This window comes from Ambystoma mexicanum, chromosome 3q (assembly GCF_040938575.1).
Source record: "Ambystoma mexicanum isolate Mex_15411 chromosome 3q, UKY_AmexF1_1, whole genome shotgun sequence".
NCBI classification, from domain to species: domain Eukaryota; kingdom Metazoa; phylum Chordata; class Amphibia; order Caudata; family Ambystomatidae; genus Ambystoma; species Ambystoma mexicanum.
In genome coordinates, this window is record NC_090926.1 from 580,538,300 (window position 1) to 580,556,720 (window position 18,421).

At 41.3% G+C, this 18,421-nt stretch overlaps 1 long non-coding RNA gene across 1 annotated transcript in view; it reads left to right on the forward strand.

Moving 5' to 3' along the window:
- The window catches only part of LOC138582762 (uncharacterized), a 448,281-nt gene that overhangs the window by 88,282 nt on the left and 341,578 nt on the right, over positions 1-18,421 (forward strand). The window contains exon 3 of the long non-coding RNA XR_011305074.1: positions 1,477-1,507. This is a non-coding gene — a long non-coding RNA (uncharacterized lncRNA). The remainder of the gene's footprint in view (positions 1-1,476; positions 1,508-18,421) is intronic.

Genomic DNA, 18,421 nt, shown 5'->3' on the forward strand with positions numbered 1-18,421 from the left:
ACACCTTGACTTTATTAAAGAACTACTAAGGTTCACAATGGAGAATAACGTTTTTACCTTCAATGGTGAATTCTATCAACAGATAAAAGGAGCAGCGGTGGGGACAGGTATGCCACTTCATTAGTGAATTTATTTATTCCACAATTTGAACAGACTTAAGCATTATCAGGGCACACTTGGACAGAACACATACTCAAATGCTGCAGATATATTTACGATATTTTTCTACTTTGTGACGGAACACTTGAGCAGCTTACGGACTACACAACTTATCTTAACGCATACAACTATACTAGATCTGGTTGGTCGTTTGAACAATAAAAAAATATTTTTTGGAGTAAACTATCTATATTAAGAATACAACTATACATACTTGTACCCATCGTAAACTAAGATGTAAATTCAACATTGTTGGCCATAGGTTGTCACCTTAAGCATATCAAATGAAATATTACAGCTGGAGAAATTGAGGACAATACCTAATTGCAGTGAAACCCATGTATCTGAAAATGAAATTGAGGTGATGAAGAATAGATTTCAATGAAGAGGATATACGCAGGGCAATATAGCAACAGCTGATTGTAAAGCTAGGAAAAAGACAAGAGATTAACTGATTGCAGGCAATAAGCATAGGAGTCGAACTAAACTAACGGATTAACTGATTGCAGGAAAAAGTAAGATTTATTACACAGTATAGCAACAGGATTAAAATTGTATAACATCCAAAGGAAACACTGGCATCTATTCAATATGGATCAATGTCTTAGGCCATCCATTGTGAACAAACCAAATGCAGTTTACACTAAGGCATCTACCATTCGCAATAGACTATGACCTTCATTACAAGGTTGGCGGTAAGGGATTACCGGCACCAGTAAGGGCACCGGTAATCCCTTACCGCCCTACTACGAGTTCCCTTTGCGGGTCCTCCCTTAATGCCTGGTTTTACCAGGCGTTAAGGGCGGGACCCGCAAAGGGACTTTGGAGCTAATAACGGTACTGCAATTTGCGGTACCGTTATTAGCGCCTTCCCCATTCCCATTGAGCCCTATGGGGGCTCAAATGGAAATGGGGAAGGGCCCTGGTGAATGGGGAATTACCGCCCCCACCAACCTTGGAATGGGGCAGTAATAGCTCCATTCACCAGGGCGGAGTCGGTAAGGATTTGGAGGCAGCCATGGCGCTAAGAGCGCCATGGTTACCTTCAACCTCGATATGAGGCCCCATGTCCCAGTTACATCCATCCACAGAAAACAGCAGAGAACTGGCCAACTACAGCACAATAGGTCACTGTTTTTTAAAAGTGTGTTTTTTGTTCAATGTGTCCTTATGCTATGGACAATACGCATACGTATGTGACAGCCTTGGGTAACATTTATAGCAACTCTTTTTTGAACTGCTATAGTAAAATTGTAGTTTAGGTCTTTACCTGCATTTCAATGTGAAAATTGACTGATCATTTTGTATGTCTTCTAGATTGAGAGTCACTTCCATCCGGCGTCCCCAGGTGAGCAGTCTTGATATCTTGACCCTGTGTGCCCCAAATTGTCCAGGCCAGCGTTGGGATTGCCTCCAGGGCCCGCATGTAACTCTTGCTTCACGGCTCCCTCTTCCCTTTCCCCTCCCTCCACCTGCCTCCCAACCCTCCCTCCAACCGTGATTGGTCAGGTGCTTTGCTGCAACCACCTCACCCGTGATTGGCTAAGTCCATAGCCTTAATGGACCCTCCCAGGGCAGCCCCCTGCCAGGCAGCCCCTGCGGCTAAGGGCACCAAGGCCAAGGGCGGCTCCGACATTGGCGGCTCCAAGATGTGTCTGCAGGTGTCCGCAGGGGAAGCCAGTGAAGCCAGCAGTTAACAGACACCAATAGAAACTAAGTGTGGCATGGGCTGGGTGTACTCTACACTAGAAACCCCCCGCCACTCTACCTTACCTTCCCATAACATAGACCGCCTTAGATTTAGCCCATGCATACTTAGAAAGATGTGACCACCAGCCTGATTTTATCCATGACAGTATTTGAAATGTTGCTTGCACTGCATCCTAACGTACTAGTCAAGGTTACCAAATATCAAACCTGCAGGGAATTGTGGACGCTAGCCCACGTCGCATCTGTATAGGTTTGTAAATGTCAGCATCTGCCTCACTTAAATGGAATTAGGAAGGTTAGCATACACCACATCTGACAGAACTCAGATAGAAGTGTGAATGTTGGCATGAGCCACACTAAGTTAGAATTCTTAGCTTTGGTCTGTCTCGCATCTAGAGGGGATTATGAACGTTAGCATGCACCATACTTAGACGGAATTGCTAACTTGGGCCTGCGTCGCATCTAGATAGGATTGTGAATGTTAGCACTTGCCACACCCAGATGGAACTTGAATGTTAGCATGTGCCACACTTAAAATTGAGAACATTAGCCTGCGCCATATCTAGATAGGATTGTGAATGTTAGCACTTGTCACACAGAATTGAGAACATTATGCCGCCCCAGATCTAGATAATTACTGTGAAGGTTAGCGAGTGCCACACCTAGACGGAATTATGTAGACCAGCAAGCACCACACTTAGTCAGAACTGCAAATGTTAGCATGTTAAATGTTATATAACCCACTAACCAATATAAGCTCTTAAATTCTAAGTGTGGCACCACACTGCAACAACACATAAGCCACACCAACAGCAAACACGGACTGACACTGATCCAATACTCGCACCAAAGCTCAGCACCCGGTCTCTACCGAGTTGAAGCTGCCAACAGTACACCACTCCTCTCACTATCCTACTCCCTCTTCACCTTACTAACCCATCACACCTCCTCGTTCACAGATCCGCCAGAGCGCCTGGGGACCAATTCTGTTGGTGACGGTGCGCTATACAAGTACCTTTAATATAACATAACCCTTAAAACTATCATACAATTCGAGTACATCCAGTTATGCTGAAGTATATGTTGAATGGCTACATCAATTAATGAGCATTGCAATCAACAGAACAAGGCGCCATAAGATTCCTCACTAAGGAATATTATGGAGCGGCTATCCGATATATATCATTTTGTCCTTCACTATAAACATATTTATGCATAGGGACAGAATGAGGAAGATTGCCATTATAAATTATTCGGAACCGCGTCTGCAACATGGGTAGACACTGCAATGACGGCCCCATGACAATGGGACAATACTTATGCTACACTGTTTTAATCTACATACTCATGCATTTTAGTCCAGATCTGCACTATAGATAATGGGCACACACATTTTGGATATGAATACATTACGGCAGTAAGTGATGCGCACGTTAGGCGAATTGTCCAATTGAGTTTACCTATGATGTCCCCAGCAATATATGCGTGATGCTATCAAAACTACAAAACCAACATCTCAAAATGGCTACAAGTTTACACACAAAATGCCAGCTTTGGCCTTACATGGCCTCCATGGGGATTGTGCCACTATATAGTGCGTATAGATACTGTTTAGCTATGCTGTAATAGATATCATATGGATGGCAACATTAATTCCATACCTTATCACATACAGGATTCAATAACATTTTTGAAGAACGAATCACAGTGTTTAGGAGGTATGAATTAGATGACTCAAGTGCATTAAAGCCCAAACAAGTTTTTTTTGTTGTTATCATATGGTAGTGAATTAACCACGTGGGATAGATCCAAGACACCACATATACCTTTTCCATTTTGAACCCATTAGATACACCGCTGCCCTACACAGATATGGCTACTTGCCAGCAGCTTTGACCTGGATATATTTATACAGATCCGAAATATGAACTTCAAATGAACAACGAACACAAAGGTTAATACCATCTTGTACATTTGATCGTGTACTAGCCATTCCTTATTCCTTGGTGCCACTTGACATTATTATATATTAACTGTCCTTTTCATTTTATCTTTTTGTTTTCATGTGTTTTGTCTATTTGTTTCCCTCACTTCTCAGCTGTGACACCCAATTTCTGTAATTTTGATTGACCAGATGGTTAAATCAATCATGTCTGCAATCTAGAGCTGTGTATAGCCTTGACAAAGCCCTCAAGGCCAAACACACGGCCATGTAGTCGACATTTGGCATTTTGATATTAATTTGCAGCATTTTGAAATTAATTTGTACACGGTTTGAGCCATCATGGCACTAGGATACTAATCTATTTATGTTGTGAGCTTACTATGAGTCACTGCTGTCACTTTACTTACACACAATCACATTACCATGAATTTACCAGGAACCTTGCACTTGAATAAGCAAGTTATCTTTGAATAACCTCATTGATGGAATATTTGGCAATTACTGCTAGAAAGAACACTGGCATTGCAATCTATTTGACTTAAGCTCTTAATGTAATTTTCTCATGTTTGGAGATTAAGAAACTTTACCATGGGCCACCAACAGGTGGGTGTCTTCCTCAAGTTCAAAGTGAGTTGGTCAAGCAATCTATAGGAATAAAAATACATTTTAAAATCACACATGGGACATGGGACAGGGACAGCTCCCCCATTACAATTTTTCAGGTCACTGCTTCTTCTTCAGTGCAATCTCTAGAATCGTCTGGAAATTAAGGAATACCCTCTTGCTTTGGTATCTCGATAAGGGCTGTTTTATTTTCTTCAGTCTTGTGTCTAGGGTTGTTTTTGCTAATCTCATTCTTTTCTTTTAAACATTTTTGTCACACCCAATTCTGATTTTTTGTTCTTTTGGAGGGGTCAATCCATTTTAGAAAGAGAAAACACTTGGTTCTGTGCCAAAGTTTTCTTTCTCAAATGCATTTGTCCCATTTTTCTCTTCAATGACGTACACTTTCATGTCTTTATCTGATTTTAGCTCAAGGAATGAAGATGACGAGGGGTCACTATTGGCCTTTAGATGGCTATTTTCAAGGAATGTAATACAAGCGTCATGGAAGGCTTAGCATATCTTTCCAACAAGAACCCCTTTTCCTCTTCTTGTACATTTTTACTTGTACTATTTTCCACTTATCATTGTAAAACTTGACTTGTTGACTCATTTTGGACAATGTTTCAGTAAGCAATGGAATCAGAATTTGCCATTTGGGATCGGATCATCTGACCAAGGCTCTCAGTCAATTGTTTGACTTGTTGCTCCAGTTGTGAACATCTTTTCTCCACTCTCTTCACTGTGTGGTGATCATTGGTCAAATCTCGGTTCCTCCATTGGAAGGTAATTATATCTTGTAGGGGGGAGGGTAGTTTTGATAACTATTGTAGGTAATGCTCGGTCTCCAGTTACCTTGGTACTGGGATCCATTATCCTTGAACCCAAGAGAAAGGTTTTTTGGTAATTGGTTCTCGTAAGAGGCTATTGGTTACTCTCACGAGGAAAATTTGGATTTTGATTTCCCTGGGAACCTGATCCTGGGTTCGGATTATTTCTTTCTGACTGAGGAATAGATTTGTAGCCAAGGATAAGTCTACAACCTAGTGCTGGAGATTAATGTAAGTCTCCAGTTTCATTGGATCAGTATATTGCATGCCAGTTGGAGTGCTAGTCAGTTGGCTTTGAACAGAGGGTAATCTCTGCCTTTTAGTATTTTTAACAGCCAAAGGGTAAGTCTTTGGGTCACCTCTCCCCAAGTCTAACAGAGGAGTACCAGTTATGTGAGCTACCTTAATGGCGACTGGTACAACAGTCGACATTGGGTTATTTTCTTAGTTTTTTGGGAGATGCAGGGTTCTGTACTTCATAAATTGTTGCTTGAGTGATAAACCATCCGAATGAACTTTAGACAACAAAATCACAGACTGAGTCCCTACATATTTTTCACTTTTGAACAAATGCCCGCTTGAGTTCTTGAGAAAATTCCCTAGGAGATTGATCATCTGCACACATTAAATTGCAGGCTGCCTTGCAGGAGTCTTGGGGGTTTGTAGGAGCTGACAAATATATAGCATGGCTGCCTTGTAAGAGGACCATTCATAATGAGTTTAATCTGCCAGTCCAGTAAAAAAACTACAAAACTCTGGAGAAAAAGTCAACTTTATGTAGTCAATGTTCTTTCGGTCATTTGTCAATCCAAATCATACCAGGATCTGTTTGTACAATCTACATGTTCACAAACAGAATATTTTTTATTTTTATGATAAGCGGTCAATGCTTTTTATGGTCTTAAAATCTGTCTCATTGGGTCTTTCACAAAATCCGATTGTGGTTCTCTTGCCCTATGTCTCTTTACCTGGGTCTAACTTTCATCAGAGCCATGACTTGAACCCCTCCACTGCTTACATATTTCTGTCCCTGGCATGACGACTGTAGGAAGGTTTCTTATATGTACGTGCAGGGGGTCCTCCCTTTTCTAGATACTACTAGGTTTTGTGCCCCTAATCTTTTCTGAGGGTCTGGATAATAACCATCTACCTAGGGTTTCAGGGATTTTACCAGACCTTGGTGTAAAAAGGGGTTTTAGATCACCCCCTTTTGGTTGCATTTCTGGTTTCCCAAGGTTAGTCAGATAGGCTAAATGGTCCCTCTGTTGGATCATACTTTGTAATTCTTCTCCAAATAATCCTGAAACATTTATGCACATATTCTGTGTTTTGGAGTACTCCTTTCCTCTCCTGTCCACTCCTGGCTAAGTGGGACCCCCCCCTCCCCCTGGACCTCCATCTCTTCTCTCATCTGAAGGTCTAGGATCAGGGGGTCTGCAACCTTTGACTCTCCAGATGTTTTGGACTGCAGCTCCCATTATTCCAAGCCAGCATAGTGATGGTGGTCAGTCTAAAACATCTGGGGAGCCAAAGGCTGCAGACCCCTGGTCCAGATATTCCTCTGTACCCAACAGAGAACTCCGGTCTTCCTGCACATCTAGGGGTGTTGGAAAGGGGAAATGGTGCACCCACTACATCTCAACTATGGTCAGGTGTAACAGATCTGCTAGTGTCTCACTGAGTTGATATAGGCAATAGAGAGTTAGTCTCAGTAATAGAACAGTCTCTCGTCTTTCATGAAACATTGGTCTCAACTTCATTCACTGATTCTGAAAACAACCCATTTTCTTTTTTTCTTGTCAGGGATTAAGATTATCCATTTCAATTATCATTTGTTTACATTGTACTAGTTGTACCCCAGATGCAATCAGACTGGTCATACTAGACTCAAATTCTCTAGTTTGATGGCCAGAATGTGTGTGCTTTGTAACTCCTCCTGAAAAGAATCTTTTCTAGCTGGCAAGCATGCATTTCATTCACTTATTCTTAATTTATGGGCTGCCAGTTAGCTAAGTATTTCTTAGAGTGTTCCTTTTGCAACACTGCATTATCAAGATCCTTCATTACTTTTTCTGACATCTCTCTCAATGTTGTATTCCCTTCTGTTCGTCTCACTAGGTTTTGTGAAGACACTTTACTCTCATCACCTTATAAATGTGTTTCTCTGTTTGATTATATATTAATTTACAACTGATCAATTTAGGATTGCAAATCCACATCCTGTATGAACTTTGCAGCAGTCTCCTGACTGTGTTGCATTTTAAAGTTCACAATGTCATCTAATAAACCATTGGGATACGCATTATGATCACTTAATTTACTCTTTAAAAATTGTTGTGTCTAAACATATATTCAACATGTATGTATCCAAACACAGCTTGGCTTCTTTGCACACTTTCAATTTTGTGTGGCCTCAAAGAGACTTTCTCCATTGTCATCCAGGTTTTATCCAAAGCCTCAATGTTTTATTTACTGTTCTCTTGCCGATCACTAACTTGTTGAATAAGTGTTATTCTACTGATGTCTTTTAAGTAATTTCTGTGACTGCATGCGTAGAAGTTTCCATTTCAGCTCGTCTGTCCTCCCACAACTTGAGGTGAAAAAAAAAGAGATGAACTGAAAGTTTCACAAGTATATGCCCTTTTCTGTTAATAGTAGTCAATATTCATAAGTGTTTGCAGACTTAAAAAACACAATCCAAAAAACTGATACAAAAAAATGTTTGATAACAGGAAATTCAAAGTAAAATACAAGAAAAGATAAATTTAAGTCTAAAATCCAAAAGATTACTTTAGAACATAGTTTCCTTATTAAAAGAGCCTTTTTGATATAAGGATAGAATTCAAGCAGTTGATTTATCTGCTGAACACAAATATCTTTCTGCTTCTCTCAAATTGCCCGTCTCAAGAATAGAGATTGAATATTTCCCTTGTAAAAATGTATAACATTATTTAAAGAAAAAGGGTTGGATCTTCTACATAGGTACCCTACAACGGCAAGTGAACAACTTAGTGGCGATACTTTTACAATTGCAATGTTTTATTAGTGTAACTGGCAGACGTTGGTTGGTATGAAGAATATACTCATCTTTTGTGGAATTTTGAACCAGTTAATCTAGCTGTTAGAATGATACATCAGCTCCATTTCTAGGTATTGCCAAATGGATTTATTCTTTTTTATTCTCAACCTTGGTTTACTTTGGCACTCTAAATAACTTTAGGCCAAGCTTAATATCTTAATTGCCCCCACAGTAAACCGTGTCAAAAAAGAACTGTAGGTGATTTAAAAAATGACCATTCTTTTTAATATAATGTAGCCAGTGACTATTGAAACCAACATCGGAAAACAACCATGTCTAATATATAGAGTACAGTGAAAAGGTCTTTTTTCAAAGCCCTACCAATACCTGTATAGATTTAAGATGGATTAGATCAGTTTGCTAGCCACAGACTGATTCTTTGGGTAACAAGTTGGTGCACTCATGGGGAACTCGAACACAGTGCAAACAGATTATCTTTTTTTTAATTGTGAATACATTCACATGCAGCCAGGCTTCTGCACCATAGCAGCCACTCATTGATTTTGCAGAATAGTGTGTCTGTGGTCATTGCGAGACCAAGTTTCTGGCCATTTTCTGTTACAGCAATGTTGAAATGCGCCATTTTGATAGCTGCAATATTAGTATGGTTTCCCCAGTCTCGATCATCAGTTAACATGATCTCTCTATATGGAAATAGTTTGACCTAGGTTAGCTGGCTTGTTGCAGCATATATAGGAGGATTTCTACTAAAATTACCAATGTACATTGGGTTAGATTTTGCGGAGTTCAGACAACGATCACACACGCCCATAAACTCCACATAACCATTCAATAAAACCTCTAATGCTCTAAGTGTACAGACCATAAATGAGTACACTTAAGTTCTTACCAATACTTTTCAGCTGATCAGTCATTCCCTTAACATGCTAGGAAAGGTACGAACATAAAGCAGTGGGTCTGCAACCTTTGGCTCACCAGATGTTTTGCTATACAGCCCCAGCCAGCATAGCCAATGGTGAGAATCCAGAACATCTGGAGATCCACACGTTTCAGACCGACATAATGGTTAAATAACAGTGTCGCCAAGACACAGCTCTGCCAGACCCCACAAGGTGACAAAAATGCAGTCATTTAATCGTCAGCTTCATCATAGTGAACCCTTGTGTGAGCCTCGTCCAATGCAACAAATAACAGTAAAGGGGTGCAGGGTTCGCAGGATGTTAAGCAGTTTCCCTAATTCTGTCGGTTAACATCATCAAAAGCTGAACTCAAGTCTCCAAAGAGTAGAAAAGGGGGAGTCTTATAGCTGATGGCGTATTTATCGAGTAGAGAACTAGGGTTTAGTGACTATGGTTCGCACACCTTCTTGAAACCCATATTGTTCTTCAGAAAAAAAAACTGTTTTAGCTCAATGAAATGTTCTGTTGTAGATTTTTCTGCCAAAACATTTTGCAGTAGAATCAAAGCTAGAGGCAGATCGCAAATGGGAACTAGCCTATGCCCCTTCTTAAAAAACAGCAAGATAATTGCCCTTCTCCAGGTCACTGAGAACGGGCTGCCTTGAGAGATTGCTGAAAAACAGACAGTGAACACCAGCACCTATATACGCAATTAGTACCCGGTGCGGGTTATTGTTAATGTAACAAACGCACTGATTGGTGCGTTTGCAAGCCTTAAAAGACAGTAAGCCCGCACATGTTATTGCGCGTCCCTCCCTCCAGTGTTCACTTTTTTTTCTTTCAGACCACCATGGAAAGGGAGAAGGGTAGTCCCTTCTCCCCTTCCATGGCGGGCATTTTTTAGTTGACTTTTTTTCATTTACTTTAATGGCCACCATGGAAGGGGAGAAGGGACTATCTGTAGTCCCTTCTCCACTTCCCAGGTGGCCATTTTCTTTGTTAACTATGGCTGCCACAGAAAGGGAAAACAGACTATGTGTCCCAGTCTGTGGCAGCCATTTCTTTTCAACGCAACGTGTCTAACAACCGAAAAGAAATCACTCCCATTAGTTCACTGGTCTAACGGGCCAGGGTACTAATGGTAATAAGCCCCTTGCCGGTGGGCCATTACTGCATTCAGTTCAGGCCCTCACTACACTCAGGCCTGTAATTATGGGCCCCTACCAGGGGCATTAACCTGCACGGTAACGGCCCGCCGGCTCAGGGCTTATTGCCTAAATAACAAAGCTCTATTGGAATTCTATCTGGTCCAGGAGCTTACCCCATTAGCCATCAAGGATAGAGCTAGCTGAGATTCATTACATATGACAAGAATGCCCAAATTATCTTCCTTATCTAATCCATCCAATGATGAGTCCAAGCAGAGGAACACATCTGGAGAAACTGAGGGTTATACAGAGTGAAATGTGTAACCCAATCAGATGAAGATCAGCATGTCATTAGATGTATTTAATATTTAAGAAGACCCTAAATCATGTGATGCTTATGTTCCCAAATCCAGCCTTGTTTGAACGGCATGCTCTAGTTTTAACCATTCGGCTTGCCTCCATAATTGTTTTGACAGGGCGTTTCCTTTATTTATAGTTCTTCCTTAACGGTGCCACCTCAGAACTATTTCTGGCTCAATCTTTTAATGCTTTTATGAGCAGTATCTTCAGATATCTACATTTCTTACTATACCATCTTGGTAGGTGGTTGTAATGAGAAGATACACAATGCTTGGGCATCCGAAACTCTGGCATTAATGTTCTACAAAGCATATGCAATTTAATTTTCTAGTACAGAATCAGATAAATTAGAATATCCAACAGTGTGTTTTTAAAAATCTGATCCGAGATAAGAGTCCTTAATGCTGTCCCACTTCAACAGATTTTAGTCGTAGCAATTTACTTTATCCTTAGTCCAATGGTTTGAAATCGATCCCACAGTAAATAGAACTACGAGTCAAAGTGGATCATGATGACTTTCGCCACCTTACCAATACAGAAACGTGAATATAAAGGCAATCCTTTGCCTGCACCAAAAATAGTAAATGACTGAAGTACTTCTGCTAATTTGAAATATATATAGTCTTTGAATGCCCGAGGTGAACTTTCCATTTACTGTCCGAAGGCCTAATTCAATTAGAAAAGGCAAACAATATTTTATGTTTTTACTTATCAATGGATATTTCATCTCCTGGGTTCGGGATTCTGTAAAAAATATCTTCATCCAGGTTCAACATCTATATATACAAAACACTATCAAGTTTAAGACTGAAATCTCCCACAATAATACATTTATGGCTTTACACTAGCGATTAAAAATGCTGGTTAGAATATTTAGAGGGAACAGAATATTTAACACCAATTGATTGTCATGACACGCATTATAAAAATTAATTAAATAAAGGCTCCCACCAGAGTTCAAATAATATACAGCTTATGGAATTACAATTAGTGGGCTATCTTCTCCGGAAATGCTTGCTCCTACTTTCTATAGTTTCCCTCAGTTTGTCTTTCTAAGACTAGTTATTTTCTGCATGTGCATTTGGTGGCAAAGCATCTAAAAAGGGCATGATCCTTGAATATTCAAGCAGAAATCTCAACACCTCTCACAAACAATGCAATTCTACTCTAAAAGTCTGACACAAAACTATGCTGTTTTTAATGTCTCTTTTCTGTACAATGTTATTTAGAAATAGGACATTTGTTATTTAAACTGACATTTTCTTGAGAATAAAAAAGGAGATAATTCTCAGGCATTAAAAACTCAGGGATTCATTAACACGTGGCTACTGCCAAAGAATAATATGCCCTATATTATCAGAAGGGAGTGCCATTTTAAGCAAACTCCAACAAGGTTTCCCTAACAGTCACAAGTCCCCATTAGTGGCATTGCTTGTAAAAGACTTAAATTGCTACCTGGGGTTTAACTTATTCTTGGGGCAGATCTAAAATGCTCAGGGATTGTTGTATTCACTCTGGTTAGTCTTTTTAAAAGCCACAAGACGGGCAGGATCATCAACAGCTTCAGGCTGCTCCACCAAGTAAGCTCTGCTCCTGGTCTGTCCCCGGGTTTCCAAATCACTCCAAGACATTCTGGCTCTGTCTTCAAAAGGGTTTCTGCCTTGCGCTCCCTCTGGAAAAGACTGTCGTAAGGGGTGGCTACATCCAGGAACAACCCCAATGAGCATTTCTCCTGTTGGACAAGCTTCCTTACTCTGCAATTTTCTCCAAGAACTGACCCTGCGTCCCCATTTCCTGTACGTTTTACCTTAAATACCTGATAAACTCCATGCACACAGCATCATCTGACACAGTATTCTCTGATTGGACAGGGCCTAATAGGTTCTCTTCAGGTACTGACATTTAATTATCCATCCCCTTGTTTTGATTGGCCCAATGCTCCTCTTCAGATTTAAGATCAAACTGGAATTAAATATATTTTTCCCTTATGTCTACTATGGACTTGTACCGTTATTGAGTATTATATATTTGGAATCACATGTAAATCTTAATTTGTGGAAATCCTTCATGTTTCAGTATATGGTAATATGTGAAAGCTATTGAAATATATATTTATTAATAATTCCAATGCATATACCGATTAATTGGAGCATTTTGTGAAATTCAAATCCATTTTCAGTTTTTAAATCAAACAAAGCGCTGAAATGTTTATGGGATTACATCATTAACAGAATATGTGCCACAAAATAGCCTAAGAGTTAACCTCTGCCTCAGTTCAGAGTTTATGTGGAAGTCAGGTCGTGTAATTCTGCCTCACTAAAAGGAACACAGTTGTGATCATTTAACCCCACGTCACTCAACTGAATCCCTATGAAAACCTGCCCTTTTTAATATAAAGGCTTGAATTTCTTGTATTTTTAAAGATACACATTCCCTGAATACTGTGGCATGCTGGAGGAAGGAGAGGAACAAAGGGTTGGCATGATATGAACGCTTCTTAATTAAACAATCAATTAGCAAAAAGGCTCAACTCAGATTCTAAAGGGTATTCACTACTTAAGGAAAACTCTGGTGCTCGTTGTCAGGGTGCTTGTCCAAACGAATAACTCTTCTCCTCTATCCAAAACTACCTAACTCTTGCCCTACCACTATATACACAAGCAACAAAGAGCACCAGGAGAACGACTCCCTGATCCTGGTTCAGTGGTATCCACATTGGTTATTGTGTTTAAAAAGTCTTAACTAAAAGTTCAATTTGTACAAAAGATATAGAATGCCAGGACGACTCCCTCCTCATGGTCCAACAGTTAAGTGGCTTGACAATGTCTTTAACAACCCTTTCCCTAGTATCTGAATCAACAAAACTGGTATGGGAGGCCAGGAGAATGACTCCCTGGTCCAGGTTCACTTGACTTTTGAAGCCAAGTTCTTATTAAGCTTTGTACTTCTTTCCAGGCTTTCTCCAGAGTTCATTTAAGTGTTCTTGCTTCACTTTGCTTACTGTTATCATAAGTATTGTTGTGAGGGAGACTACTCCCGAGTCGTTGGTTCTTTCCCAGAATCAGAGACGCTTATTCCATTTTGCTTCCTCTAAGTGCTTCGACAATGGAGATCACTCCCGAGGCGTTGGGCGGCTTTACAACAATTACTGAGACTCATGATGCATTCCTTCTGCCCCTCAAGCCACTACCAGTTCCCCCACCAGTTCTACCATTGTTCCCATTACCCTCTTTTTTCCTGGTATGTTAGGGCCGCTCTTCTGCGTTCGTCACTGCCCTTTCCTCGCTTCGGTTCTACATGGCCTCCGGTTCACAAGTACTGGCATTAAAGGGCCTACCGGTCCACCTCGCGGACATCAGGTCACCGTTAACCGAATTATCACTTCTGCATTTTTCGGGCCTCCTAGCTCCCGAGTCTTCCTCTGACTTTCCATCCACGTCCTCTCGACCAAGGACATGTTTCTCCATCCGGCATCTTGGTTGCCGGGTTTGAACTTCCAGGGCAGGTGAGTCTTCATGCTGGCTTCTCTCTGGTTTCCCTTCGGACAGTCCTTTATTTTTATGGTCGGTAGCCAGGTCCTCCTCAGCGCAATGTCAAAGTCCTTTGTCTGTATCGATGATGCACTCTTCAGGCCACCTCGGGGTCACCTCTTCTCAGTACTTTGGACATCACATGAATGAGTTGTTCGTATTCACTCCCGTAATCATCTTCTTCACAGTATTTCCATAAGACAATGAATTTGATTTTATAGAAAGAAAAGAGGAGTGACAATAACATACAGTGGTACAGAGGCTTTTCTTACAGATCTTAGGGGTTTCTGGGACTTAAAGGTAAGAAGGTTACGGAGTTTAACCATCCCCATGAGGGAAGCCACTCCCTGTGAGGTCGTCCTGCTTTTTACCACCCCTAGGGGGAATATTGGGTAGCAGCCTCACCTCCCTAGCCTCAGAGGGAGGGGCTTCCCCCATGGGGAGAAGTGATGTAAGCTCACAGTTTGTCACAAAACCCACAGCTGGGACTACTCAGGTTAGCCTATGCTGATTAGGAAAGTATTACTGGTGTGCCCGATTTACCACAAAGCTGTCTTCTGGACCTTCCATCTTGAGTATCGAGAAGGATAGAATTTCAAGATTCCAGCTGCAGTTACCATTTTAAAGTGACATGCATCCGGAAAACAATAGTTATGTTGTCATTTTCACTTAAGAACTTAATGCAGAGCTTATAAAAAAACGTAACTCAATCTTTATAATACATACTATAGGTTGACTTACCTGCTCAGAGAATATTAGAAATTACTCATTTGTGTAACGCAACTGCACAAATAAACACTGCATTGGACATTTGTTAGAAAAACTGTTCCTTTGGGATATTAACATTATAAACCTGAAAAGTCATGCATTACGCATCTTGTTTAGTGAAATAGATTTCATTTATATTAAATAAACCTGACAAGCCCAAGCACTACACTTACCTGACTGTTAGGAAAGATTACATTTTTTCAACTTTCCCTCTATTGACATCAATGGAACCTTCCTCCCCCAACTTTTTCCTATTGCTCAATTCCTACCCTCATGTTTGTTATTAAGCAAAGTCTTTTTGCTTTACTTTCTTGCTAAGCTCTCCTTATTTTGGGTAAATGGTCAGTTCTTAAAGTCTCCCAGTGCAGGGGACTTCTGTCCTCCTTTCTAAATTTCCTTGTTATTAAGCTGCACACATCACCGTTAAGTGAAGGGCAGCAGATGTGCTTTATATTGCTTTTAGTAACATTCCTGCTATGTTATTGATGTGTCCAAGGTAGGCTGGGGTAGCAGATATTTTACTTCCATGTTTTTCCATGTATGCACTTTTGCATTTTACAGCACAGTAACTTTGTTCTTCAGCCCTTGGACTAGTGGGACCAAGTAGTTTTGACCTGCACACCCCAAGCATCCCCTCCGGCACCTTACTCCAACCCTGTCCAATAGAGCCTTCAGAAGTTTAGTAAACAATTGTGAGGACCAATACTGTCAGTCAAAGACCAAAGGGGTCTGTCTATAAAACTGTTGTATCACCGAAAGGTACAGAAAAACCCACATCTATTTTTAAGACAACACAGACACATCTAAAATGTTAAGACAAGATGTATTGAGACACTGGTGGGCTCAAGGAGAGTCCAACAAAACAAAAAGACCACAAATTCTAACTGTCCCTGTTCCTGCCTCCACTTTTCCTAGGGGACGGTGTTGTGCCACCTATATATGAATGGACAGAATAAGAAAATGATGCCGCACACCAAGTATCTCAATCCATGTACTTCAGTTTATAGCCCTAGATTGCATTTGCACACCAATCATACACACAAAAAAGAACATGTTTTAATTATCCCTATTTAAATCAGTCAACCCTATTTAAAAGGTGTCTTCGCTCTCAGGCATACACAGGTTTATTCATCCTCGGGTGTAAAGCACTTCATGAAAAAAAGCAGCAAGTGAAAGCTTTAGAGCAGCACCATTTACTACAGAGACGTAGTATGGCGTCAAGGAAAATGCTTAAATCGGACCCAAAAGTGGAAGGTTTGCCTGGCATAAACCTATTGGTGCCATCGTCATAAGGACGGTCTCCAGGTTATAGTAAGCCAATAATTTTTAGCAATCATCAGTATCTTCAAAAGTGATTATTAAAAGATACAATACTTGTGTGCCTTTGTATTTTCATTAGAGACTGGGCAGTGTGAGTCAACTGCAACTGGGTAAACAGAGAAATATCCAATTCAGCATCTGTGCCAAGTTATTTCTACTTCAGAGTTGTTCTTTCTGGCAGACTTATTGTTGGGGCTATATCACCACGTATACCCATCCATTAGTCAAGGATCAGCTACCTTACTTTCCCTGCAGAGCACAAAAACATTACATTAGTGAAGAGTAATGCCCCTGTCCCCGGCCATATACGTGCGTGTGCCCATGCTATTCAGGCCCAATTTCTAAAAATTAACATATTCGCCTACAGAACCTAACAGCCATCTGTGCAGTTGTTCCTACAGCATCCAGTCCACCGGGACCTTCAGTGTCAGAACCTTACGTCCTCAGTATGTAATACTGTCACGGGACCCAACATGTCTACGCATAGTCCACATCATTCAAAGAGGGCTGGGCCAGAGCGTTAAGCAGGCGGCCATCTTAGAATGTAACGCTTGCCTCACATATTGACTCCCAGTGGATGCAAGGATTAAATTCAAACCCCTCTGCATTGTACACAAGGCTTTCTGGGGCCTGGGTCCAAAATACCTTCAGCTATTCCTCCGCAAACACCTCCCCTCTCGAGCTCTTCGCTCCTCTAACTCCCTCCGGGTTAATTGTTTTTCACGAAACAAGCTGGGGGTAGATCTCTATCTTCGGCTGGGGCCTCCCTCTGGAACAGCCTCCCTGCCACTCTAAAACTTGGAGAACCATCTCCGGTTCTGGAAGCACCTCAAAACCTTCCTCTTTTCTTCTGCCTTCGCTCCCCTTCTCCCCTGCTGATCTGCTCTCTTGGCACTGTGCACCTGGCCACTCTGTCCCCTGGGCCCAGGTACCTGCTCACCCTGCCACCTTTCTGCACTGCCTCCTGGCCACCCCTTGCACTGGGGACTGTATTTGTGCCCTTAGACAATATATTAACAGAACTATAGTCACACTGCATTAGCACCCGAAAGATTTGCAGCATGGAAAACAAACGGGAGGAGCAATTGCTAGCAACTTGGAGAACACCCTAAAGACGCAATAGTTAATGTTACCAACTGTAGTGACTATGGCTTTCTTAGTCCATATTCCTCGATTGCCCCATACATTTGGGATGCCACCGCTATAGGCACAGGATCACAGCACTGTGCAAAGCGATTCAAGAAAAAAATAGCAGATGGTGTATACACTCACTGGCCCCTCTACTCACATGCTCTATGACTCCCAATCACCAGCCTCTTTCACAGTAAGTGTAAGATACCACAGAGATAGACCCCCATTTGTCTTCTTTTTCTGCACTTATTCAGACTTACCCAGTCTGCTGCCTTAAACACAGCACTTGCTGGCTGCACTACCACAGTTTGCCTCATTTTCTATTTATTTTTATTTATTTCATTTATCTGCGCTCCTCGGCTCTGCACTTTCCACTCTTCCCCTTCCCATGCGCTTGCGCGTTCTCAATGTCACTGGGCCTAGTAAGATTGTTTTTATGTTGTGCTGTGTTCACCCTTGCTCTCCTCCCTTGTCTAGTCGCGCTCTGAAACACTTGTGTACGAGCGCGATAGAAATAAAATATATCAAAGCGGGGTAAACAGCATGATGCTGGCACTCATTTTGTTGCATGTGTCTAGCAGCCATGGTAATGTCTATGTTTGGCACGTACATTATCAATATCTACAGTCTGTTGGTCAATATTTACATTCAATGACACTATGGCCCTCAATTTCTGGCTGCAGCATTTAATATCTTGCCTTTACCCATCACGCAGCGTGTGTGGTTCCTTGTTACTACCAAGGGTGCAGACAACCAGAGACCATGCTTAGAAGTGTATATGATTACACGATGGTCCCACTGTATCCCAATCTGTGCTTGTACTCCAGGTGCCTGTTATTCAGCATCACGAAGAGTACTGCTGATGACGTAAGCACGCTTTGCTGGGAAACTAGTCAGTTGTAGCCGCTAGGACAGAAATAGCTAACTGTCAACAAGCTCTGTTGGCTGTGCTATCCTGGCCAGTGTTCCATTTGCGGC